Genomic DNA, 14244 nt, shown 5'->3' with positions numbered 1-14244 from the left:
CTCAGACCGCGTTGAGCACGCTGAGGAGAGGTAGGCAGTTAGTGGTGCTTCTTCAATATAGGCTTGTAAAAGTTACCAGAAGTTTTAAGTACCTAATATGCAAAAATATTATTGTTAAGAGTGTTATACATGTATTGGAAAGTGTTTTATTCGTGGATGGATGGGATTTAACAGTGTTATTACTGAGTACAGCGGTTTGAGTATATGTATGTGCATCAGCAGAACACGGTGATTTTTGCTAATTGATTAACTGGTGTTTAATCTGTCCAGGTGGAAAAAATCACAGAACGAAAACATTTCTCATTGTTGTACTTTCTCTATAATCCATCCAGGTATAGTTTATTGTTCATTTGATGTTCTATTCATGTTGTATCACTTTGTTCAATTCATATATTCATGGTTGATTTAAAATTGGCTGCAGAAGATTATATCAGATATTTGGATAAATGTTTGTAACAATTTATTTTGCACTGTATTTTTGATGTTATTATTGTGATGTTCACTGAGACCGCGTTGAGCACGCTGAGGAGAGGTGGAAAAAATCACAGAACGAAAACATTTCTCATTGTTGTACTCTCTCTCTACTCCATCCAGCATCTGCATGCTCCATGTTAATAAACTCTCCATCAGCAGCAGTTCCCGTGATCCGTCTCTTCATTTATAACACAACGCAGACCATAATAGTGACAGTGTGGGGCCGGTTACAGTGGTAACCGGACCCAGTTACCACTGGTTAAGTGGTAACTGGGTAAGATCAGTGGTAACTGGGTAAAATAAGATTACCACTGGTAAGATCAGCTCGTCTCGGATCTTCGTCCAAGGATCAATGCCGTTTGATCACCGGTGGATGCTGCACTTCAGTCAAGGTTTCGATGAACAGTAACACAAAGTAGTGCATTTTCAAAGAACTGGACACTTTACTACACAATTAGCACTACTACTTTTATTTTTCTTCCTCTAGTTTCCTTAATGATTTTGCTGTGCTGGTACTTAACGAGTTTTGTCATTTGAAAATTTTACTCAAAGTTTGATAACTTTTGCGTTAAAGAGGATGATGGCATATGGTTTTAATGCAGAGAATTTTAATGTTGATGGGGACATGTCAGATTCGAGTTTTGCGAGAGGGAGACTCCTCAGTGATCGTTCATTTACACCTTTTGCAGGGAGGGGTAATGTAGGACGAACGCCTGAATTCTGTTCTACTCGCGTAACTGAACAAACACCTAGTCAGTTAAGGAGTAATCCATTATTAGTCAGCCCAGACTTAAATGATGCAGCATGTTATAACCTCATAACACATATTGCTCAGGAAGTAGGACAGACTATAATTTCTGCTCAAAGTGGGGAAAGGTGTGGGGAAAGAAAAAACAGCAATGCACAGACTCGAAGTTTAGGTGCAGGTCAGTCATTCTCAGAAGCTCCCTCACTTAATTTGACAGGAGTTAAACTGGTCATGCAGTCTGAAGTAAGAGAGCCCCCTGTTTTCCGAGGAGCTGGAACTGATAAGTTCAGTGTGCATGAGTGGGAGGATTTAGAGGACACTTACCTGCGGAAAAGAGGCATACCAGTGTTGGAGCATCATCATGAAATCCTCCTGAGGCTGATGGGTAAAGCCAGAGACATTGTTAGAATAACCCTTCGCAGTAACACTTCCCTAAGACCCTCTGAGAACCCCAGAGTGATATTTGACATTCTTAAACAGCATTTCAGCGAGGTCAGAGTTTCCTCTATGCCTTTAGCTGATTTTTACGGCACAGTACCTGCTGCGGGAGAAAATCCAGTCGAGTACTGGGTCCGTTTAAATAAGGCTGTGGATGTTGCAGAGGAGGCTTTAAATAGGCTTGGGTGACAGATGGATAACCCATGCCAGGAGGCAGCCATGATGTTTGTCAAATACTGCCCGGACCCAACTTTGTTGGCCATTTTCCGCTTGAAAGCACCAGATAAGTGGACAGCGAGTGAAGTACAAGAGCATCTCGACAGATATCAGACTGAGCAAAGGAACAGTTGGCGGTCAAATTTAAGCGTAACATTGCTATGAGGAATGCTACAGCTCATACTCAGTCACCTACAGAGAATGAGATCGCAGCTAGTGGTTTCCCTGTTGTGCCGTCTGATAATCTTAATGCTAGTACTCCATCTCCTCCACAGAATGATGATAATTGCATGAAGACGCTTATCAGTCTACTTGACCGTGCTCTTTCCCAGAATAGTCAAGTGGAGATGAGGTGTCCTCGACCAAGCCAATCACCTATGAGAGCATGTAAGGTATGCCGTTCTCATGAGCATTCAACTTTAGCACACTGTCGACGACAACGATTCTGCCTTGCCTGTTTCCAACCTGGTCACATAAAGAAGAATTGTGCAGATAGTCAACCCAGCACTGGCAACCAGTTTGCACAGCCACCTCAAGGTTCACCGACTTTAAAATAGTCGGCCCACACTTGGAGAGGGGACGTGTGGGTAGAGTGAAACAAACCCTCGAAAATGCGGATATTAAGCAAGTTTATGAAAGTGCGTGTGCGCAAGCTCCAGCTGAAATTAAAGTGATCGCACAGAATACACAAACTCTTGAAGTGTTTGATGAGTTGTTTTATGCACCTGTATATGTGAATGACAGATTCCAGATGAAGGGAATGTTGGACTCAGGATCTATGACATGCACTTTCAGTGAAGCAGTAGAGAGTAGAATGCTCAGTGAAGATGTGTTGCCAAAGCCCACACCATTGACACAAGAAATAATGTTAATAGGATGTGGAGGTAAAACAACCAAGCCAAAATGCATGTATGAAGTTGAGCTCAAAGTGTATGGTGAGAGATGTTTGGTGCCTGTTCTAGTTGTACCAGGACAAAGGGATGATTTAATCATCGCTACCAATGTGATGAAGTTCCTCATGTACCGAATGAAGATCAGTGATGATTACTGGAGGATTCTGTGTAACAGTGTTTCAGAGCCACCTACATCATGTGAACAATTCTTGGATGTCATGGCGAATACTTGCCGCTGGAGAGGTGGAGATTCACCAGACAAGGTTGGGACTGTTAAGCTTCAGCAGTCAGTTACTCTAATGGCCAAACAAGAACACCTTGTCTGGGGAAGGCTGCCGAGTAATACTGCCATGTCACCAGGGAGCACTGTAATCGTGGAGGCCACTTCTTCCAGAACCATGCCACGGGACATCATCATAGGCTGTGTTGTTATGCCTCTGTGGGGAGATCGTTGGGTTCCTTTAAAATTACCAACCTTTCAGACAAGCCGGTCACCCTCAAAAGCAACCGTAAGTTAGCTGATGTGTTCCCGTGCCTTGCTGTGGAAGATTGTAAGCTGTTGCAGGGTTTCAGTCATGCTCATGTGCCCGCATCCGAGGCAATTTCCCGACTTTGTGTCACAGGTGATCTTAAACAGAGACTTAGGGCCGTAAGCCTCAGTGACATTGATATCGACTCATGTTCTGCCAGTGATACAGCAAAGGAAAGGCTCGTCCAGTTGCTTGAGAACTACAATGATGTATTCTCCAAACATGCTCTGGATTGTGGGGAGCTCAGAGGTTTTGTTCACCGCATCCACTTAACTGATGAGCGTCCTTTCCGACTTCCGTACCGTCGTGTACCACCTGCTCACTATCAAAAATTACGCCAAGTTCTCTCAGAAATGGAAGAGCAAGGAAAAATCCGTAAATCAGTGAGCGAGTATGCTTCGCCTTTGGTTTTAGTATGGAAGAAAGACGGCAGCTTAAGGATCTGTACGGACTTCAGATGGCTGAACGCCAGGACCATTAAGGATGCGCACCCGCTCCCACACCAATCGGACTCTCTCGTTGCCTTGGGTGGAAATACTCTCTTCAGTACTATGGATTTAACATAAGGCTTTTATAACATCCCCATGGCTGAAGAAGATAAAAAGTACACAGCGTTTACGACTCCAGTAGGTCTCCATGAGTACAATAGGATGCCTCAAGGCTTGTGTAATTGCCCAGCATCTTTTATGCGTATGATGTTAAGTATCTTCGGGGACCTGAATTTTAGCAGTCTGCTGTGTTACTTAGATGACCTACTGGTGTTTGCGCCTGATGAGATTGCAGCTCTGGAGCGGTTGGAGATAGTATTCCAACGATTAAGGAGCCACAATCTCAAATTAAGTCCAAAAAAGTGCCATCTGATGCAAGCGTCCGTTAAGTTTTTAGGCCACATTATCGATGGGAATGGTGTTTCCGTTGATCCTTCAAAGGTTGAAGCCATAGCAAAACTGTCAAACGCTGACCTCATGGAAGATGTGTGCACTTCATCTGTATGGAGGATTAAGTCTGTTTTGGGAATGATCCTCTACTACCAGCACTTTATCCTTAATTGCTCCTCCATTGCCTAACCACTCTTCTCCCTAACTGCTGGGCAGAAAAGGAGGACAAAGGTCAAAACTGAGGCTAAGGCAGGCACGTACAGAAAGCAGAAGCCAACTGACTGGACCCCAGAGTGTGATGGTGCCCTTTCTAAACTGAAAGAGAGCTTGCTGCAGAGTGTGGTCCTGGCACATCCCGATTTTTCTCTTCCATTAATTTTGTCAATTGATGCTTCTCTTGAAGGTCTTGGTGCTGTTGTTATCGCGGATACCAGCAGGCGAGGAAAAGGTGCGCTCTATTGCATTTGCAAGCAAGTCCTTAAGTAACTCTCAGAAGAGATATCCAGCACACAAGCTCGAGTTTTTAGCCTTAAAGTGGAGTGTGTGTGAAAAATTCAGTCACTGGCTAAAGGGCCACACGTTCACTGTATGGACAGACAATAACCCACTCACTTATATACTAACAAAGGCTAAACTCGATGCTTGTGAACAGCGCTGGGTGTCTAAGCTTGCTGCTTATACTTTTGATCTTAAGCATATTGCTGGAAGTAAGAACAATGTAGCTGACGCGTTGAGCCGTGATCCTTTCGCAAAAACAGTCAGTCACAGGCTCATCACCGAGCGATATGGCAGTCTACTCACTGAGGCTGAAAGGGTTGATAAAGATGGAGTTCAGAACACTTTTCGTTTACAAGTGAACAGCCTTCATGTATCGTCTCAGTCAAGCCCAGTGTACTGTGATCACAAAACAGTCAGAACTCTTTTGAACCTCCACAATCAGTGGGAGACTGTGACAGAGCTAAGGGCCATGCAGGCAATCCAGTCCATTCAGAATGCAGCAATGCCTGGACATTACACAATTTCAGCAATCCCCCTCAAGGAGATCCGACAGGGCCAATGATCAGATCCAGCAATCTCAAGAATTATACCCTTTCTGAGTCAGAATAAAAGACCGTCAAGGCGAGAGGTGGCTGGAATGGATACCAGTGCTCTAGATCTTCTTAAGCAATGGGATCGGCTGAAGGTTCAAGATGGAGTAGTCTATCGTGTCTCCAAAGATCCTTTAAGCAATCATAAGAGGTTCCAACTTGTACTTCCTTCTAGTTTCAGGGCTAAAGCCTTAAGTGGTGTGCACGATCTCGCTGGACATCAAGGACAGTCAAGAACTCTCCGGCTAACTCGACAACGCTTTTTCTGGCCTAGAATGGAGCGTGACATAAGGGAGTATGTCAAGTGTTGTCAGAGATGTATATTGGCCAAAACACCAGAGCCATCTGCTCGATCCCCACTTGAGAACATCAGGACTTCAGCACCTATGGAGTTAGTGTGTTTGGATTTTTGGAGTGCGCGGTTCAATCGGACCCTGGGCAGTATGCTTCGTTCTCTGCCTCTCAAGGAGAAACACAAGTGGCCCGAGCAGATACAGACTTTTACATTTGCATATAACGCCACAGTACACGAGACCACGGGTTACGCCGCATTCCAGTTAATGTTTGGTCACATTCCGAAGCTACCTGTCGATGTCGTTTTTGGGCAGGTGTTGCATGACCCTGTGATTGTTGACCATGGCAGTTATGCGAAAACACTTATGTCTTGCCTCCATGAAGCAGCACACATTGCCCAGAAACACACAGAGAAAGAACAGAAAAAGCAAGCTAAGGGTTATAATCGGAAGGTCAAGGGCACATGTTTGAACATCGGAGACAGAGCGCTCCTTGCAAACAAAAGTGAAAGAGGAAAGAAAAAGCTTGCCGATAAGTGGGATTCAAGTGTCTATACTGTAAAGGATTGAAACCTTCAAACAAACATATACAAACTGATTGACAAGGATGGCAAATCAAAAGTGGTGCATCGAAATTTAATTCTGGACATCAGCTTTCTACCGATTGAACCACTTCAAGATGACAAGGACATCCAGTCTAATGCTGAGAATATGGAGACGGAGTCTTGCATGTCTGAGTTGTCTGATTTATCGGAAGAGGGGAGTTCTGAAGATAGAACGAAGGCATGGGTGCTTGATGGACAAGACGAAGTTGAAGGTCAAGAACCTGTGAGTGATGATAATTTGGAATCTGATCATTCAATCCAAAGTTGAAGAAGTGTCTGTGAACAAGATCCCAGTGAAAATGAGGCCATTGGGGGTTATTTTGATGAAGTTTCTGGCATAGAGACTGAATCTCCTGATAATAGCCCTAACCCACAAACACAAACTGTGAATGACTCTCATGCTAACAGTATCACTGACACACAAGCACAAATTCCCACTGACACACAGGGTGTTAGGACCCGTGCGGGAAGGGTGGTCAAAAAAGTTGAAAAAGACTTGATCAACCTTGGACTTTTCTTAACCTTTCAAGTAGGTAACTTACCATGTTGAACTGCGAATGAGATTCGTGGAAAATCTGGTTCTGTTGGATCGGTTTTTGTCATTTTGGTCAGGATATTAGTGAAATTCAGGAGGGGTGAATGTGACGGATGTTAATAAGAGTGTGCACTCACGATCTAAATTAATGTATTTCACTAATGATCCTTCCTTTCAATTTTCATGTATTTACTTTATATTAGTTGTTCACGAAAACGTGATAATTTAAGTTTGTACTTTATTTGTATCATTTTTGGGAAAAGATTTTTATATTAATTTTATGTCGTGACGTCATTTCTGTTCAGACCGCGTGTGTCAGGGATTACTGTTGAGCACGCTGAGGAGAGGTAGGCAGTTAGTGGTGCTTCTTCAATATAAGCTTGTAAAAGTTACCACTAATTATCCTTCCTTTCAATTTTCATGTATTTACTTTATATTAGTTGTTCACGAAAACGTGATAATTTAATTTTGTACTTTATTTGTGTCATTTTTGGGAAAAGATTTTTATATTAATTTTACGTCGTGACGTCATTTCTGTTCACACCGTGCTGCGTCCTCAGACAGCGTTGAGCACGCTAAGGAGAGGTAGGCAGTTAGTGGTGCTTCTTCAATATAAGCTTGTAAAAGTTACCAGAAGTTTTATTAAGTACCTACTATGCAAAAATATTACTGTTAAGAGTGTTATACATGTATTGGAAAGTGTTTTATTCATGGATGGATGGGATTTAACAGTGTTATTACTGAGTACAGCGGTTTGAGTATATGTATGTGCATCAGCAGAATATGGTGATTTTTGCTAATTGATTAACTGGTGTTTAATCTGTCCAGGTGGAAAAAATCACAGAACGAAAACATTTCTCATTGTTGTACTCTCTCTCTACTCCATCCAGGTATAGTTTATTGTTCATTTGATTTTCTATTCATGTTCTATTCATGTTGTTCAATTCATCAATTCTAATTCATGGTTGATTTAAAATTGGCTGCAGAAGATTATATCAGATATTTGGATAAATGTTTGTAACAATTTATTTTGCACTGTATTTTTGATGTTATCATTGTGATGTTCACCGCGTTGAGCACGTTGAGGAGAGGTGGAAAAAATCACAGAACGAAAACATTTCTCATTGTTGCACTCTCTCTCTACTCCATCCAGCATCTGCATGCTCCATGTTAATAAACCCTCCATCAGCAGCAGTTCCCGTGATCCGTCTCTTCATTTATAACACAACGCAGACCGCAACAGTGACAGTGTGGGGCCGGTTACACTAATAACGGGAGCATCTGATGGCTCGTTGTTCTAGGGGTATGATTCTCACTTTGGGAGTGAGATATCACTGGTTCAAATCCCGGATGAGCCCTGCTGCAGCTTTGAAACCGGTGTTTTGCGGAGCGGCTGTCGTCCTGCTTTCTTTGGCTCAATTGCACGGCAGTGTTAGGTACTTGTCTTTCAACGTCGATGTCTTGTCCTTCTACTTGGTCTCTTACCTACGGCTCGTGTTGCATTGAGTGGGTCACTCGGGTCGGTTACAGACTATTACATTGAGGCAGAAATAGCTCAGTTGGGAGAGCGTTAGACTCAAGATCTAAAGGTCCGTGGTTAGATCTCAGGTTTCGGCAGAGGGGAGCAGTGAGTGGCTTTTGGACACCCTTCTGATGGTCGTGGGTCAGTTGCTTTTCTCAGCGCCTCCTTCTGAGTCATTACTACACTGCAAACAGAAGGGCAGATGCCCCTGCTGCTGCTGCTGTAGAAGATTTTCAGGGATCTTAATTCAATATAATACATATAATTATGCCTATAGATAAGACATTATTCTACAATTATTATTTAAAGAGACTATGTGTAGTAACTGTGGGTTAAAAGCTGCAGTGAAAGAACTGAGTGAACTATTTAAAACTTGAAGACCCTGCATATATGGAAAGAATCTGTTCAGGACCTAGAAATATACATGACAACTATTGATCATTCTATATATGGTAAGAAACACCTGCCTAAAAATACAACAATACATATATGGAATTATGTAACCAGCTCCAGTCATATATATATCTGTGTAGAAAAGACATTCGGGAGTTACCTTTGCAAACCGTAACTTGGCTTTGTTGTTTGATCAATAAAGTCTACTGGCTTCAAAACCTCTTTAGCAATTTATTGTGAACAAGGAAAATTCTACAACATAATTGGCGACCCCGGCAGGAAAGGAGACAGGGCAAAATAGTGAAAAGCTGCAGCGGGCTCTCTCTGGATAATTGGCACAGACCGTGGCCACGAGGTAAGCATTTTTGCTTATAAAAAATATGTTTGGTTAATTCTCCAGAGATTGCCAGTTGTTGTAAGATTATTCTAAAAAGCTCTTCCAAAGAAATTTTAAGAACCAAAAGAGGAAAAGGGGTTTTGAATCCAGAATTATCTGTAGTCATTAAATGTTGCATGCAGATGGTCTTAGTTTACTGCATAGTTACAGTGGGCGCGCAGAAATAATTTATGGTACCGATTACAGGTGGTTTCATTTTTAGTAAAATTACAGGTGGTTTAGTTATTAGTCAAATTCCATGGTGGTTAGTTTTTAGTAAAATCCATGGTGGTTAGTTTTTAATAAAATTCCATGATGGTTAGTTTTTAGTAAAATTCCATGGTGGTTTAGTTTTTAGTAAAATTCCATGGTGGTTTAGGTTTTAACAAAATCCTGTAATAAATTAATAATTGTTGTGTTGTGTATAGAGACAAAGTCAGCAGACTGAAGCAGAAGATTGACAGGTGTTGATATTTCACACCAGTAAGTGAGACAAGAGAACGATATATGTTGTTTGTGTGTGCGCACTTGTATAAGTGATCTGGTAGCGGAGACAGCGTGAGATCGTAAATATTCTTTCTGTCGGGTGTAGTGAAGTGGTGCTGTCTGACTCTTCACATAGACATATCTTAATAAGAAGGACACATTGCTGGTACACTTGAGAGAAATTAATTATTTATATATTTTAAGACTAATGGATTTGAAAAATAAATGGATAGATAAATAAACAGATAATAATAAGATATATTGACTAAATGTATATATAATTTAAGATATATAATGATATATATATTACATTTAATATATAACTTAATATATAAATAAATACTATGAATGCACAGGCCTAAAACATTATATCTTATATCTGAAGACGTCTAAAAAGTTTTATCTCATTATCCCTGAGAGACAATATGGAAAATGAATCCATTGTAGAGATTTAGAATAGAATAACTTGTGCAATGAGTTGATTAAAAGCAGGATTGAGTGACCAGAAATAAAACAAACTTTAATTCAACAGCTAGCTTAATAAATGAGACTTGTTGATTCAACTGAAGTAGAGGTTGCTTGGGAAAGTTTCATTCACGATTACTAGATTATTTTGAACCCTGCATGTAAATATAGGAGAAAAACTAAGATTGAAGTCTGAAACTATAATAAGCTTGCTCTTTTCTTGCAACGAATAACTGCTTTACTAAAAATAGAATAGAAGAGATGCTGTTGTCAATCAGTGAGATTTTTAGCATTGAGACACCATTGACAAACATGGTTGAACATAAAGAGCAGATTGCTCAAACACACTTGGAATTAGAATGAATAAAAGTTCTCTTGTGCCTTGAAGAATGGAAGAGACGAGAGGAGAAAAAGCAAAGACACGGCAGCACAGAGAAGGAGAGAGAGTGGCTGAAAGGCATTCAGCCCCCCCAACAATGAAAGTTGACACTTCTGAGAAATTGCTAAAGGAACAAGACTGTGAAACTTTCACTTGAGACTTTTCCTGAAAACAAAGAAAGCATCAGGAGATGTAAAATCGTGGTAGGAATCAACAAAAAGCCACATTGAACAGAGGCAGAGAAAAATCAAAGCCAATATTGCAGTTCACATCATCTGGCCTTTGAGGGCCTTTGAGTGACATCACAAGCTGATGACCCAATGCAACAGTCAAAGACTTCAACAGATTGATTGTCCAACAGAAGAACTTCCATACCTTCCTTTGTGGGCACAGGTGCGAGATATCTAATGATGACTCTAGAGAACGCTTCAAATTTGTTATTTATTATATTAACTTACTATATTTGGATTATTCACTGGTCTTACAGCAGATCTTTGCATTCTCTGCTAAACTAACATTCTCTGTCTGCTGTTCCAGTAGCTACCAGTCCAGCCATCTAAATAAAAATAAATGAATAAAAAATAAATAAAAAGAGAAACTTCATTGATAGAAAAAGTGGGTGCTCAACTCACAAATTATTTGAAACTAAGGCTGGATTTAGGATAGTGAGGGTTACATCAAAAGCATGATTTAGGGGAAACACAACTAAACTATTCTGTGGCAAAGAAAAAAGATAGACAAAAGTGTCTAAAGAAAAAATATAACTATGAAACAGTACTATTGGTCACTCCATCTTGGTTAATGATAATTTTCTAGGGCTAGGTTAAATAAAATGAGAAGGAAAACATAATTCCAAAAAGTCCAAAGAAATTAAATCAGAAATGTTCGTCACTGGGGTAATGAGATAGAAATGTTATTGGGCATGGATCCAAGAATTATGCAGAGATCTCAAATTTTCTTTAACTCATGAGTAATAACAAGAAAAAATGACAATTAAAATGACACAAAATGATGCATTTGAGAAATTACAGTTGGCTGTCTCAATTGCACCAGGATTAGGTCAAATATTCTAAAACATTTAAATTGTTAAGGACAACAAAAATGTGTGGAATTCCACTAAATGTGTGGAACACTGCTAAAACTGCATGTTCCCCATTTGGAACAGTATGTAAGAACATGATAGCCTGAGGGAGGTGTGAATGTGTGTGAATGATGGCCAGTGTGTGAATGGAGTAAAATATAGTCTCTGAAGAGACACTAAGGCAAAGCAATAAGTTGCCAAAACAGCTGTTATCCAAATTTTGATAATATCCCAATTTGAATATGTGGGCCCACAGGGCAGATTATGCCCACTAAAATAATGGACATGGGGGAACTTGGATTGTTGTTGTGGCAGGAAGAAAAAATAAATGCCACAGTTGCGCAGCATAATAGCATGGGAAAGCAGATCAAAACAAGTTTAATCTAACTTTCTTTTCAGCATATCAAGATGAAGCTGATTTTTGTCAAAGTATGAAATGTTGATTTGTAACTATTAACTTGGGCAAAAGTGAGCTGAGTGCTTTCCAGATGCCTAAGAAATTATATGTTGATAGTAGATTGGTTGAAAGTGAATAATAATAATAATATTCACATTAAAAAGTGCAAATCATGATAAAAAGCCAAATTATATGAGATAAGATTTAAGCCCTGGTGGTAATGAAAATATGAAAACCCCCTGAAAGGGGCAGTATGCAGCCCACATACACTTTCCACAGGTGACACCACGAAGGACAATGGGCCAAATGAGCAGATGATGGAATGTCGTCACTAACAAAAATAGTTTAAGTCTCATTCACAGGAGACATCAACTCAATTCCAGGAAAGGTTTGCTCCAACAATAAGAACCAGTGAGAATGTGTTGAGATCTCAGAAGAGGACTGTTCATTGATCAGATGAATGGTTGCAGATTGACACTGGAGTCCACAGCTCTCATCTTAAAATATACCAACCAGTTTCTGTAATCCCAAACAACATGAAATGAGAAACCATCCCTTGCCAACAGGGAAAGACCATCACAACAAATCACGGGTGAAGATGAAATGAATGATAAAATAGCTAACAAGATGATCAAGACAAAAGAAACAGATGTGGGCCAACAAATGGAAAAATGGAAAATAAAATAAAAAAATAAAAAATAAATAAAATTGAAGCCGATAGAAAAGACCAAAGACACATGATAAGAAGATGCAGAATCCAGTAACGCTCAGAAAGAGTTGTACAAGAAATTACAGAGAGTAAAGGGAAACAAAGACATTAAAAAAACTAATGGAACTCCAATCCAACATGCCGACCAAATAATTCAGTTAATCTCTGCGATAATGCTACCTAATTGATTAGCAGTTATAAAATGTCAAGCTCATAAAAAAGGTAATGACTATGTAAACAAAGGAAATAATGTAGCAGATTTGGAAACTAAAAAAGCCTCAGGATGAGTAACAGCAATATTAGCTCCAATTGTTTTAATAGAACCACAGCCTCAATTAGATGATAGTATTCGAATACAAGAACAAGCAACTTCATATGAACAGTCTATGTGGCAACAAAGAGGAGCTATAAAAGACACTCAAAATGTTTGCCGTTCTCAGGAACATTCTCAGAAACATTCTAATTCCAGATGCACATGGATTTGATCACTGTCCAAGGGGGGAGGTAATAAGGAGAATTAAACAACAAGGATATTGGTCCCCATATTTAAAACCAGTAGTGGATGACTTTTTGTCCTCCTGTAAAATTTGCGCCAAACATAATGTTAGAAAATGTATAACAACACCAATAGGTCATATGCCAGTACCAGAAGGACCGTTTAAACACTTGGTGATTGATTATGTGGACATGATAAAACGGGTGCAAGGTAAAAGGTATATGCTTGTGGTAATAGACACATTTAGTAGATGGGTTGAAACAGTACCATTGGCAGATGAAGGGGCAGCAACAGTGATTACATTTCTGACAAGAAAAGTATTTCCTAGATTTGGAATACCATCTGAAATAAGTTCAGATAATCGCAGGGTGTGGTTGAGAGATTAAATGGTACCATTAAAACTAAAATTAACAAAATATGTGCAAGTACTAAACTTAACTGGATTGCTTTGCCTCTTGCATTAATGAGTTATCGTAGGCAAATTAACAGAAGTACGCACCTAACACCGCATGAAATGCTTACGGTTCGACCCATGCCTGCGTCTATTCTATAGGGGCCCCTATAAAGGACCCCCACTAGAACAATTGCAAATGGAACTAAGAACCTACATGAAGAAACTAACTACGATACACAAAGCTATCTATTTACAGGAAACAAGAAAACAGCAGCCTAGTAAGGAGGCAGAGGCAGCATGTCCAATTGTTCCGGGTGACTAAGTAGCAATATCTGAGAATATTAAGGAAAAAGTGGAATGAACCCAGGAGAAAAGACTACTCCAACAGCGATCCAAATAGAAGGAAGCATTACTTTGTAGAATACCCAAACTAAACGAAGAAGAAAAAAAAGACAGAGGAAAGAATTGAAACCGAAAATACAAATGAAGAAGAAAATGAAAGGGAGCATAGCATTAAAAAACTCCGAAAAAAGATCAACAACGAGTTTTACCAGGTAAACAGGCTCCCGCAAATGGAAAAATGAGCAAAGCAATACGGACAATTACCATCATATGCCTAGTGCATTTAATAATGCAAGTCCAAATACAACCAATGGAAAACAGCCCTATTTCCCTTCAAGTAACTTTTCAGCCTTTGAACAAAACTGATAATTATACCAATTCAACAGAACAAAGAATATCGTAGAAACATTGATTATCGCACAGCGCTCTCTCCCACCTTCAATACCACGACTGAGGTGCCCTTGAGCAAGGCACCGAACCCCCAACTGCTCCCCGGGCGCCGCAGC

General features: G+C 40.1%; 1 long non-coding RNA gene and 1 other non-coding gene across 2 annotated transcripts; both read left to right on the top strand.

Annotated features, from left to right (window-relative positions):
- Positions 1–7957, top strand: LOC107670929 (uncharacterized). The gene is made up of 3 exons (XR_001632137.1): positions 1–30; positions 7527–7588; positions 7852–7957. It is a non-coding gene; the product is annotated as an uncharacterized LOC107670929 (long non-coding RNA).
- A 285-nt stretch (positions 7958–8242) lies between these two features.
- trnal-caa (transfer RNA leucine (anticodon CAA)) lies at positions 8243–8315 on the top strand. Its single transcript has one exon. It is a non-coding gene; the product is annotated as a tRNA-Leu (tRNA).
- The last annotated feature ends 5929 nt before the right edge of the window (positions 8316–14244 follow it).

This window comes from Sinocyclocheilus anshuiensis, unplaced genomic scaffold, assembly GCF_001515605.1.
Source record: "Sinocyclocheilus anshuiensis isolate Anshui unplaced genomic scaffold, SAMN03320099.WGS_v1.1 scaffold1503, whole genome shotgun sequence".
NCBI lineage: Eukaryota > Metazoa > Chordata > Actinopteri > Cypriniformes > Cyprinidae > Sinocyclocheilus > Sinocyclocheilus anshuiensis.
The sequence above is the reverse complement of the archived record's forward strand: the minus strand, read 5'-3'. Positions and strand labels throughout refer to the sequence as shown.